The 12,214-nt window shown below is 48.4% G+C and overlaps 2 non-coding genes across 2 annotated transcripts; one reads left to right on the forward strand and one right to left on the reverse strand.

The window, feature by feature from the left end:
* Positions 1-2,795: 2,795 nt before the first annotated feature.
* On the reverse strand, positions 2,796-2,898 carry LOC130481265 (U6 spliceosomal RNA). The gene has a single exon (XR_008933453.1). It is a non-coding gene; the product is annotated as a U6 spliceosomal RNA (small nuclear RNA).
* LOC130481264 (U6 spliceosomal RNA) lies at positions 2,866-2,968 on the forward strand. Its single transcript, XR_008933452.1, has one exon. It is a non-coding gene; the product is annotated as a U6 spliceosomal RNA (small nuclear RNA).
* Positions 2,969-12,214: the final 9,246 nt, after the last annotated feature.

The raw sequence follows: 12,214 nt of genomic DNA on the forward strand, positions 1-12,214 counted from the left end.
TGAAGAATACCTTCTTCCTTACTCTGAAACCAGACTTTTGTACCCTTTGGACTATGAGATATCTTTGTACATAGTTTTGTGTCTGTTTATACTTAGATGTTAAATTGTGCACCATATACACTTTGTCACACTTTGCTATAATATTGTGTTGTTGGTTTATTACCAACAGCCTATCCTGCACTTTCTTCTTTACCTTTGGTAACAGTGCAGTGGTGTTCATTTTGGTTGCTCAACCTCCAGGTTATAGCAGAAGATCTTCTGCTATTACAACTGATCTCCAGCCGATAGAGATCAGATCGCCTGGAGAAAATGGCTACTTTGGCCATTGGGCTCTATGGCATTGAAGTCCCTCCCCTCTCCAAACCCTGCCCTCCTCAGGCTCCGCCCCAAAAACCTCCCACCGATAGCGAAGAGGGGCCTGGCAGCCCTATCTCCTGGTCCTACTTGAAGGATGGCAACCCTATGCACTAGGCATCATTTCACACAAAGCTGTCTCATACTGAATCAGACCATTTGTCAATCAAGGTCGGTATTGTCTGCTCCAGCTTTCCACAATGTGGCACCCATGTTATTGGCTGCCCTCATTCAAATGAAAGGGTTTTCCACAGCTGCAACTGCAGCCGCAACCGCTGGAGGACCGGGAGGACTGGTTAGCACCCAAGCGTGTGGTTCCATTCCCTTTTCATCCTTCTTTTTATTTTATTTCCCCTTCTCTTCCTCCTTGCACCCCCACGGCTGTCCTTCATTTCTTTTTGTTCCCCTTCTGTGATTCTTTTACAAAGCAAGGAGGGAGGTACTGTGTTTGGCTCCACATCCTGAGGCTGCTGTTTTTGTGTTTTGCCTCATCTCCTGTGGGAGCCATTTTGGGTTTGGTTCCGCCTCCAGGGGTGGAAGAAGAAGAAGAGTTGGTTTTTATATGCCGACTTTCTCTACCACTTAAGGGAGAATCAAACCGGCTTACAATCACCTTCCCTCCCCCTCCCCACAACAGACACCCTGTGAGGTAGGTGGGGCTGAGAGAGCTGTGACTAGCCCAAGGTCACCCAGCTGGCTTCGTGTGTAGGAGTGGGGGAAACCAATCCAGTTCACCAGATTAGCCTCCACTGCTCATGTGGAGGAATGGGAATCAAACCCGGTTCGCCAGATCCACCGCTCTTAGCCACTACACCATGCTGGCTCCCCGTTTTGGGTAGCCATTTTGGGGTATCGCTCACCACTCCCACTCAGAATTCAAAAGGTCCCTGCAGACTCAAAAAAGGTTGAGGACCCCTGATCTACTCAGACCAGCTCTCCAGGGCCTCAGGTGGAGGTGCTTCACATCACCTGTTACCTGATCCTTTAACTGGAGATGTCGGGGACTGAACGTGGGACCTTGTGCATGCAGACGGCTGCTCCTTCCAGAAGAGGATTCCCTCCTAAGAGAGAATAGGGGAGGGATGCCTCTTCTAAGAAAGCATTAAAAAATTGTAGATTTGTAAGTATATTTTTTTTAATCAACCACCTGGTTAATCATGGCTGCCTCTTTAATAGATGGATCGATAACCAATCTAAGCATTGCCACCCTAATAAATGCAGTTAAGGACAACGCGCACACTACTTTGTGATATTTGGGGTGGCCTTAATAAACGGGGTTATGCAAGTTTTGTTTTTGGGATTTGCCTGTGGATCAATACAGTAGCCTTTGCATAAGACGTGTAGAATTTCTCCCTCTGCTTACATATATATGGCCCACAGTTGCCATAGCAATGGAAAAACTCTTCTTATTGTTCTGGGAAAGCCATGAGTAAGACCAACCCTTTTCAAACCACAGCAACCCTACGATGACAACTTTGCACATCCACAAAGCGCACGTCCGTTACATCCTTCCTAAAGGGTTGGGTTGCTCTGGCAACAAGAGACAAAGAATTCAAATGGACTGACAGCAATTAACCCAGACGGCCGGCACGGGGCCTGGTGAGTCACAGCCAGGCCGGATACAAGCCCCTGCGGAGTCACAGGCCCTGTCAGAGAGAGATATGTTGCAGAAGTTGTGAGCAACAGACGAAGGGGCACCTTCAGGGAAGCCCTACCCCACCCATTAATGCACTGACTAACTTCGAAAATATTGAATGCATCAGGCCTCAAGCCTGCATGGTATTCATGTCCTCTGTCCATAGATCTCAGATATGTGGGGGACCACTGGGGTGACTCAGAGATGGAGGGCAACGTACACCATGCAGGCTCCGTTTCAGAGGGTAGCCGTGTTGATAGGGTTGCCAGGCCCCTCTTTGCTACCAGTGGGAGGTTTTTGGGGGCGGAGCCTGGGGAGGGGAAGGGTTTGGGGAGGGGAGGGACTTCAATGCCATAGAGTCCAATGGCCAAAGCAGCCAGTTTCTCCAGGTGAACTGATCTCTATTGGCTGGAGATCAGTTGGAATAGCAGGAGGTCTCCAGCTAGTACCTGGAGGTTACAACCAAACAAAATAAACAACCCGATGCCAAATTATGCCAAATATTTCTTATTCAGTCTCACTTTACATTCCTACAATGTGATACTCTCTACATGTAATTAAACCAAAATTACAAAGAAACTGACCTATATAACCAGATACAAATTATACATACAACACATACAACCATTACAGATCACTATGCATCTCCAAATCGCAGGAAGATACAAATTATACATACAACACATTCAACCATTACAACCATTACAGATCACTATGCATCTCCAAATCGCAGGAAGCGCCCCTGTATATTGTAGGTAATGTCTGTGCAAGGTTGTCTTGTATTCTCTCAAGGTGAGTGTCCAAAGTCAGCGTGGATTATTTGCAATAATTTTATGTCATCCTTGTGCAGGGGCCATGCTAATCTTCTCTGTATCATTCCAATTTTAGTATATGTGCAAAATTGGAACGATACAGAGAAGATTAGCATGGCCCCTGCACAAGGATGACATGCACATTCGTGAAGCGTAAGAAACAAGAAAAAGAAAAGTTAAATACTATATGTGGAATTATTGCAAATAATATACGCTGACTTTGAACACTCACCTTGAGAGAATACAAGACAACCTTGCACAGACATTACCTACAATATACAGGGGTGCTTCCTCCGATTTGGAGATGCATAGTGATCTGTAATGGTTGTATGGGTTGTATGTATAATTTTTATCTGGTTATATAGGTCAGTTTCTTTGTAATTTTGGTTTAGTTACGTGTAGAGAGTATCACATTGTAGGAATATTAAGTGAGATTGAATAAGCAATATTTGGCATAAGCAATATGGGGTTGTCTATTTTGTTTGGTTGTAAGCTCCTTAACAACCGAGGTTCTATTTTTGTAGTTACCTGGAGGTTGGCAACCCTAAGGTGGACTGATCTCTATCGGTTGGAGATCAGTTGTAATAGCAGGAGATCTCCAGCTACTACCTGGAGGTTGGCAACCCTACGTGTTGATCTGCGATAGTGCAGTTAGATTCGAGTCCAGTAGCGCCTTAGAGATGAACAAGAGTTTCAAAGTGTAAGCGTTCAAGAGTCAAAGCACCCTTCGTCAAACACAGTAGAATAGAAGTGGAGATTGGAGTCCTTTTATCCTAGTCAGAAGGTGGGAGGAATGTTGTAAAGGACGCTTGTCAAGGATGCAAAGGTTTGTTCATTCGCATTTCCACAGTTCAGGCTCTTGGCACCAGAAACAGGCCTCTCTCAGGAGTCAGTAGCAATAGAAAAGAGCAAGAGTCCAATAATAGCACCTTAAAGACTTAACAAAATTTCTGGCAGGGTGTGAGCTTTTGTGAGCCACAGCTCGCAGCTTCAGATACGAAAGCTCATACCCTGCCAGAAATGTTGTTAGTCTTTAAGGTGCTGCTGGACTCTTGCTCTTTTCTATTATTAGTGGCAGACTAACAGGGCTACTCATTGTGATCTATCAGGAGTCACTGTGAAACATGGCTTGTCAGTGGTTCCCAAAGTGGGCAGTACCACCCCCTGGGGGGGTGGGATTACCTAGGGGGGCACTAAGAGGCAAGGGGGCAGCAGGGGGGTGCTAGAGGCGGGCCCCTTCAACTGTGTTGTTCACTAATTTACAACGGATCAAGCTATGGCACCATGCTGGCAAATTTGGTGGAAAATATCAGAAGTTTTTTCCAGACTTTGAAAAGCTGGTACCACTGGATCAAGTTCATCAGTTTTGTTGAATAAATTTCAACTAAAAAGTTTTAATTTGATTTTGAAAAGATGTGCAATTAATTGTTACTGTTTTGAAATTTTATTATTATTATCTTCTTTACTGAGTCATGGAAACCCGTATTTTGAATAATGCTTTTTATATGGTAGGGTAGGGGGCGCTGGGGTTGAGCCTGTGGAACCAAGGGGACAGTGGCCCGAAACTTTTGGGAACCACTGGTCTAGAATCTAGAGGTAGCCACTGTGGAGAGCCTCTGAGCATACGCGAAGTGTATTTTGCCAGGGCCAGGTCTAAATTTTTTGAAGGGGGAGGGAGAGGAAAAAAATGACACCCCCATATATTATTACACCACTCTCCCGCCTGGCATTCTTGTCTCCGCCCCTGGAGGTGGGTTGGGGGTTAATCTGAGGTACCTTACCCTGGAAAAAAAAACCCTTCCAGCTGCGCTCTCAGCCAAAGCTGCCTCTTGGGGCCCGCACACCAGGGCCAGCAATGCAACCTCTGCAAGCTGAGCTGGCACAGGTCAAGGGGGACATGCAGCTGGCCCAGTGGATCCTCCACGTGCAGGGCCAGTCTACCTCCAAGGGGCAGCAGCCGGGCCGCCACCCCCCTGCACGGCTCCAGCAACAAAGAGCAAGCCCCGTTCCCCACCGGGGGCGACAGCCCAACGTGGGCTCCAAGATGGTAGGCCGAAGCCGGGCCAGGGCCAGGTCCATCCCGCCCTCAGTCAGCGTCCGGTGTTGGGGTTGGGAGTGCAGGCCCGTCCTTGGGCTCAAAGCTGCTGGGTCAGCCAGAGCCGGGCTAGCCTGACGCAGTGGTCTCTGGGCATGTGCAAAGCCCATGGCGTCAGGCTAGCCTGGCTCTGGGTGCCCCAGTAGCTTCTAGCTAGCTTAAGGGTGTGGTGGCGCCTTCTCCAGGCCATGCTGTCCCACCCCTAATGGTGCTAGCTGAAAGGGGGAAGGGCAAGAGAGAGGGAAAGAAGGCATTGGGGAAGAGACAAGGGGGGGCGCTCGATTGGTTGCTGCCGCCCCACCACCCCCTCTCTTCCTGTGTCCGGGGCAAGTGTTCGTTCTAACCCCCCTAGATCCGGCCCTGCATTTTGCATATGATTTGGGAAAAGGTCCGCGAATTAAGGACTGTGGTGTTTTGGAGGGATCAACAAGAAAGTTTCCTTCAGTGGTAAACTGGGGTCTCCACCACCCCGTTCCATACCTGGGAGAATCACTTAGATTTTGCAAGCAGTCAGCCATGGACACCCAGCCCTATGGAAGAATCCTCTTTGTGGCGAGCCACTTCCTGACCCATACTAAAGATCAGCTGTACAAAACTAAGCCAGGAAATGGCCTGTTTTATTATTTCGGATTACACATCTAAACAAGCTTCAGAGGGTAAAAACTTTGGTCTGTGGTGGAAGAACTAGATGGCTTTGACTCTCAAAAACCTATACCCTAGAAATCTTATTGGTCCCCAAAGTACTACTGGACTTGAATCTTGCATATCTAAACAAGATTTTCTAAATGCAAGGTGACACATTCTGTTGCCATCTTGAACTATGAGTGACAGAATTAGGTCTGCTTCTTTATATGCTTGTTTTACTAAAATTCTATTCTTCATTCACTGGCAGCTGACCTCTGACAAAGCTTATCTTTTCACAAGTAGGCCTACAGGAGGAGCTCTTGCCAAGCACACAAAGAGCTCATTGTCTACAGTGAGTTGCAAAGGAAACCAGCTTGGATTGAACAGTTCACCTCCTGCAAAGCTTATCACGCTAAACCTGCCACCGATATCCAGCATGGTGTAGTGGTTAGAGGCGGTGGTTTGGAGCGGTGGAGTCTGATCTGGAGAACCGGGTTTGATTCCCCTCTCCTCCACATGAGTGGCGGAGGCTAATCTGGTGAACCGGGTTGGTTTCCCCACTCTTCCACACAAAGCCAGCTGGGTGACCTTGGGCTTAGGGTTGCCAGGTCCCTCTTGTTATGTATGTAAATAGTTGGGATAGTAAGCAGGGGGAACCCAGGAACTTGAATCCCCAACGAAGGCTCCTGGCCCCTGCTCACGCTATTGGCCCTTGTCAGAGCGCCCCATTGGTCCTAAGCCGGGACATGCCATTGGCACCCCGGGGGTTGTTTCCCCCCTATCACGGATCAGGGGGGGAGTGGCCGCAGGCAGCCAGGGGGGCATATAAGCAGGGCCCCTTTGCACAGTCATCCAGTTCTGTTCTGTACCACAATAAAGCGTTGCTGTTTGAACTCCGTCTCTGACCTCGTGAATCCTTCCCACTATGTTTGCATAGTTGCTTGTGTATTATTTTGAGCTAGTACTATAGTTTCCACAACTACCTGGCGGTTGGCAACCTTACTTGGGCTAGTCACAGCTCTCTCAGCCCCACCTACCTCACAGGGTGTCTGTTGTGAGGAGGGGAAGGGAAGGTGATTGGAAGCCGGTTTGAGTCTCCCTTAAGTGGTAGAGAAAGTCGGCATATAAAAACCAACTCTTCTTCTTCATATCTAATTAGTAATATCATTATGGTACTTTAGGTGAAACAGGAAAAGGGAAAGCAGATGGCAAAAGATAGCAGAGGAGATCCCAGGGAGACAGGGTAGTTCTTCCCTTTTATTAAGGCGTTAATTCACCAACCAAAGAGCAGTGTAGCTAAATCTCTTGTTCCTCTAAGTACTGATAGCTGCCCATCCCACTTCCTTAATCGGATGATCTCTTTCCATGTCAACAATCCAGTGGTGATGAATGACTCAACCCAGCGTGGCCAACGACATTTTAATTTAGACACTGCAATAACTGGTTCTGCATTTTTAAGAGAGAAAGTTTATTTTGTGGGTGGCATCGGCAGGAACCTGTGGGTGGTGTGCCAAATGGAGAAGCTCGTTCAGGGAGAAGAACTTGGAGCGAGCCCGAGTGGGGCCCAACTCTGCACTGGCCTCCGTGCTGGCCTGCCTCTTTAATCCAGAGTCTAAACATAAAATCCAGATCAAGACATTAGAGCAGGGGTATCAAACATAAGGCCCGGGGGGCCGGATTCGGCCCTTTGAGAGCTCTTATCTGGCCCACGAGCCAGCCATGGCAGCTACCCACCCCGGTCCTAATCTGGGCTGGTGATAGGGTTGCCAGGTCCCTCTTCGCAACCAGCGGGAGGTTTTGAGGGGCGGAGCCTGAGGAGGGCGGGGTTTGGAGGAGGGGAGGGGCTTCAATGCCACAGAGTCCAATTGCCAGAGTGGCCATTATCTCCAGGGGAACTGATCTCTATCCGCTGGAGAGCAGCTGTAATAGCAGGAGAGCTCCAGCTAGTACCTGGAGGTTGGCAACCCTAGCTAGCGAGGCATGGGCTGGCCTGACCAAGTGACGTTTATGTCATATCCGGCCCTTGTAATAATTGAGTTCGACACCCCTGCATTAGAGGATATGGCTTTCTTGTCTATAATCTTGGTGTGGGTGGAGATAGAGAAACACACGGAGACATGTTCACAGCAACCCCATCAGAAGAAGAAGAAGAGTTGGCTTTTATATGCTGACTTTCGCTACCACTTAAGGAAGAATCAAACCGGCTTACAATCACCTTCCCGTCCCCTCCCCACAACAGACACCCTGTGAGGTAAGTGGGGCTGAGAAAGCTCTAAGAGAGCTGTGACTAGCCCAAGGTCACCCAACTGGCTTCATGTGTGGGGTGGGGAAAGCAACCCGGTTCACCAGATTAGAGTCCGCCACCCTTTACTACTACACCACGCTGGCCAGTCACTCTACCTAGCCTTCCCCACAGGATTATGCAGATTAAATAGAGTCCACCGCTCTTAACCACTACACCACGCTGGTGTGGAAGTGGAAGATGACACTTGAACAATTGGCATATGTGCGGGGGGGGGGGAGAATAAAAACAGCCTCAGCATTTTCATTCACCAAACAGCCGATCCCAGGGGAGATTCACATGTCCCCTCTGTTGCTTGACCGAGCTCCTAGTTTTCTAAGAATGGCAATCTATTTATCTTGCCAGGCTCCTATGCCTCGAGAACAGCCATCTGAAATGTAAAAAATTGGCAGATATTCCTGGCCTTTATCTCCAAGGTCAGAAAAGATTCACCTCCTCATTTTCTCCACAGCAAACTCCTGTTTGGTGGAGCAGCGGGGGGCCAATTAAAACATGGCAACCTTAAGAAGGGGACAATGGAAAGGCTTGCTTAAAGCCAAAGGGTCCCATTACTTTGGTCTAGATGGGGAGGGATGTTCAACAGGTAGAGCAGAGGACTGCAAGTTAAGACACCTTTGTGAAAAGAAGGAAGATGATAACAAGGGGAAATTCACAGGTAGAGCTTTTAATCAGTACACCTCTCTGGAAGCAAAAGCTTCATGTATTAATTTCTGCCTGTTATGCAGCTATCCAAGGCACAGAAACCTTATCAGTGGGTTGCTAATGGCAACGCTGGGTGAGAAACACCAAACACCTGCCTTGCTGGATCAGCCCCAATGTCCACCTAGTCCAGTTTTCCTGTATCCAGAAGTGTCCAGCCAGATGCCTCTGGAAATTTCACAAGACAGGTTCACAAGCTCCCTGTGATGTGTCCACAACAGCTTGTGCCAAGAGGTAAACTGCCTCTGAACATGGAGGTTCCATTTAGCTATAATTATTGGATCAGACTAAGCCCAGCATTCTGTTTCCAGCAGGGGTCAGCTTGATAACTCTGGAAAGTTCACAAACAGGGCAAAAGCCCTTCCCCGTTGTATATCTGACACAATAAGGTAAACTGCCCCTGACGATGGAGGCTCCATTATTAGCTATCATTAAAAATATCTGTCTTCTTCCCTGTGAATGTGATGACCCCCCCTTTTTTAAGGCTCCTGAAGATAGCAGGCACTTCACTGTACCCCATGTCAATTATGTGCAGAACAGATTGACTAGGATGATCAGGGCCTGGAGACCAAGCTCTATGACGGAAGGCTGAGAAACTTGGGATTGTTCAGTCTGGAAAGGAGGAGGTTGAGGGGGGACATGATTGCTCTCTTGAAGTATTCGAAAGGCTGTCGCTTAGAGGAGGGCAGGGAGCTGTTACTGTTGGCAGCAGAGGACAGGACTCGTAATAATGGGTATAAATTACAGGCAGAAAGGTACCGACAGGATGTTAGGAAACTTTTTTTTACAGTAGGAGTAGTTCAACAGTGGAATCGGCTGCCTAGGGATGTGGTGAGCTCCCCCTCTCTGGCAGTCTTCAAGCAGCAGTTGGACAAACACTTGTCAGGGATGCTCCAAGCTGGTCCTGCACTGAGCAGGGGGCTGGACTAGATGGCCCCTTCCATCTCTATGACTCTATGTTGAGAAAGGGACCTTGGCTGGCAGTGGTAGGGAAGCTGTGCAGAACCATGAGGCCTTCTCAGGCTTCCGGCACCCTGCCAGAGCTCCCGTTTTAATTGGCCCCCTTCTCTGAAGCTGCCAACAAAGCTCTCCTCCCTCCTGCCAGGCAATCTGCAGGCAAGAGCTGTGGCTGGTGCCAAGAGAAATTAGCAAGGGAGAGCAAGAAACAGGTAAGAAGAGGCGAGGTGGGAGGTCGCAGCAGCCTTGTAACTGTCTGGCAGAGGCTGCCTACACATTTCGCCAACAGGCTTCTTCGGGGGAATCTAGTAGTCTTTCAGCGTGCCTTCAAAAAGAGTACAAGATCAGTGGCGTTTGCTACTGATCTTGTACTCTTGTTGAAGGAATGCTGAAAGACTACCAGATTCCCCTGAAGAAGCTTGTTGGCAAAATATGTATAGGGAATTTTTTGGCTGCGTAATAAAATATTTTTTTCTCTTTACTTGCAGCATCACCCTTGGTCTTATTGTTTCTCTGTTAGTGACTGGGGTGGCCCTTTTATTGTCTCCTAGAGATTTCCATTAAACACACACACACACACACACACACCTGTTGTTGCTAAAATAGAAACTGGCGCCTTGGAGCACATAAGGCTTGGGTAAAGCACTGGCCAGGTTAGCATATGGATGTTAGTTAGGATTGGCAGGTCCCTCTTTGCCACTGGCGGGAGCTTTTTGGGGCAGAGCCTGAGGAGGGCGGGGTTTGGGGAGGGGAGGGACTTCAATGCCATAGTGTCAATTGCCAAAGCGGCCATTTTGTCCAGGTGAACTGATCTCTATCAGCTGGAGATCAATTACAATAGCAGGAGACCTCCAGCTAGTACCTGGAGGTTGGCAACCATAATGCTAGTCAACTGTGCCAAACTCACAGAGCCGTTATGCAGGCACAGAGTGTATTTGGAGAGGATAAAGCAGGAATAAAGAGAGTGTTTTTCTTAGACATTTTTTAGGGCCTGCGCCTCCCCCCCCCCAGGAAGTGAATACTGTGTAAGGTTGCCAACCTCCAGGTGGCACCTGGACATCTCCTGCTATTGCAATTGATCCCCAGATGACCAAGAATCAGTTTCCTTGGAGAAAAGCGCTGCTTTGAAGGGTGGAACCTATAACAATATACCATGCTGAGGTCCTTCCCCTTCCCAAACCCTGCCCTCCCTGGGCTCTAAAAAGGTAAAGGTAGTTCCCTGTGCAAGCACCGGGTCATTCCTGACCCATAGGGTGACATCACATCCCGACGTTTCCTAGGCAGACTTTGTTTACAGAGTGGTTTGCCAGTGCCTTCCCCAGTCATCATCCCTTTACCCCCAGCAAGCTGGGTACTCATTTTACTGACCTCAGAAGGATGGAAGGCTGAGTCAACCTTGAGCTGGCTACCTGAAACCGACTTCCGTCGGGATCGAACTCAGGTCATGAGCTGAGCTTGGACTGCAGTACTGCAGCTTACCACTCTGCTCCACGGGGTTCTACCCCCCAAAATATCTAGATATTTCCCAACCCACTGCTGGTAACTCTAAGTGTGCTCCAGTGGACCAGTGGGTAGGGTAACATACATACAAGTACACAGTTCTGTTGAGACAGACCATCGGTCTGACAGGGTCCGTATCGTTTCCTCTGACTGGCAGCAGCTCTCCCAGGGTGGCTTTCCAAAGTGGTCAGAGGCTCAGTGGTAAAGCATCTGCCTGGCATGCAGAAGGTCCCAGGTTCAATCCCTGGCATTTCCAGTTAAAGGGACTATGCAAGAAGGTGATGTGAAAGACCTCTGCCTGAGACCCTGAAGAGCCGCTGCCAGCTTCATGTGATCAATAAAAGGGTGAGAATACTTGATAGAACCAGCAGCAGCAGCAGAAGAAGAGTTGGTTTTTATATGCCACTTAAGGAAGAATCAAACCGGCTTACAATCACCTTCCCTTCTCCTCCTCACAACAAACACCCTGTGAGGTAGGTGGGGTGAGAGAGTTCAGAGAGAACTGAGACTAGCCCAAGGTCACCCAGCTGGCTTCATATGTTGGAGTGGGGAAACCAACCCGGTTCACCGGATTAGTGTCCGCCGCTCATGTGTGGGAATCAAACCCGGTTCTCCAGATTAGAGCCCACCGCTCCAAACCACTGCTCTTAACCACTACACCATGTTGGCTCTCTTACCAGGGAGTATTTGCAAGGTTCTCTCTAGATAAAGTTGCTTGCATCCGTTCTGGTCTGAATTCCACTAGTCCAGCTTGAAGGGATCTGGAGGGGGGGCCCCCATTTGTTATTGGTTGAGTTTCATTTGCTGACACCCAAGGCTGTTGGGACGAGGATCATGAGTTCAAATCCCCGCTCTGTTACAAAGCTCACTTGGTGACTGTAGACTAGTCACTCCATCTCAGCCTTCCCCTACCTCACAGGGGTGTTGGGAGGATATATGTGGAAGGGAGAACAATGTATGCTGTTACCAGTGGGTGTTTATTTTTCTCCAGCCTGCATTCTCTTTTTGTTACTGTTTTTATTCGTACATTGTTCAGGCTTACAGAGGAAACCTGGTCTCCTAAAATGAGAGAGTGAATGTACGTAAACATTAAAAATATTTTTAAGCCAAAAAAAAAACATGGAAAAAAATAAAAAGCCCCAGCCAGAAAGAAAACAGCAGGTCTCCGCTACGCCAGCACACTAACAAGTGAAACTCCACATGTTGGTTTCTGTTGTGCAGCTGCTGGAAGAAGG

Source organism: Euleptes europaea, chromosome 7 (assembly GCF_029931775.1).
Source record: "Euleptes europaea isolate rEulEur1 chromosome 7, rEulEur1.hap1, whole genome shotgun sequence".
Taxonomy (NCBI): Eukaryota; Metazoa; Chordata; class Lepidosauria; order Squamata; family Sphaerodactylidae; genus Euleptes; species Euleptes europaea.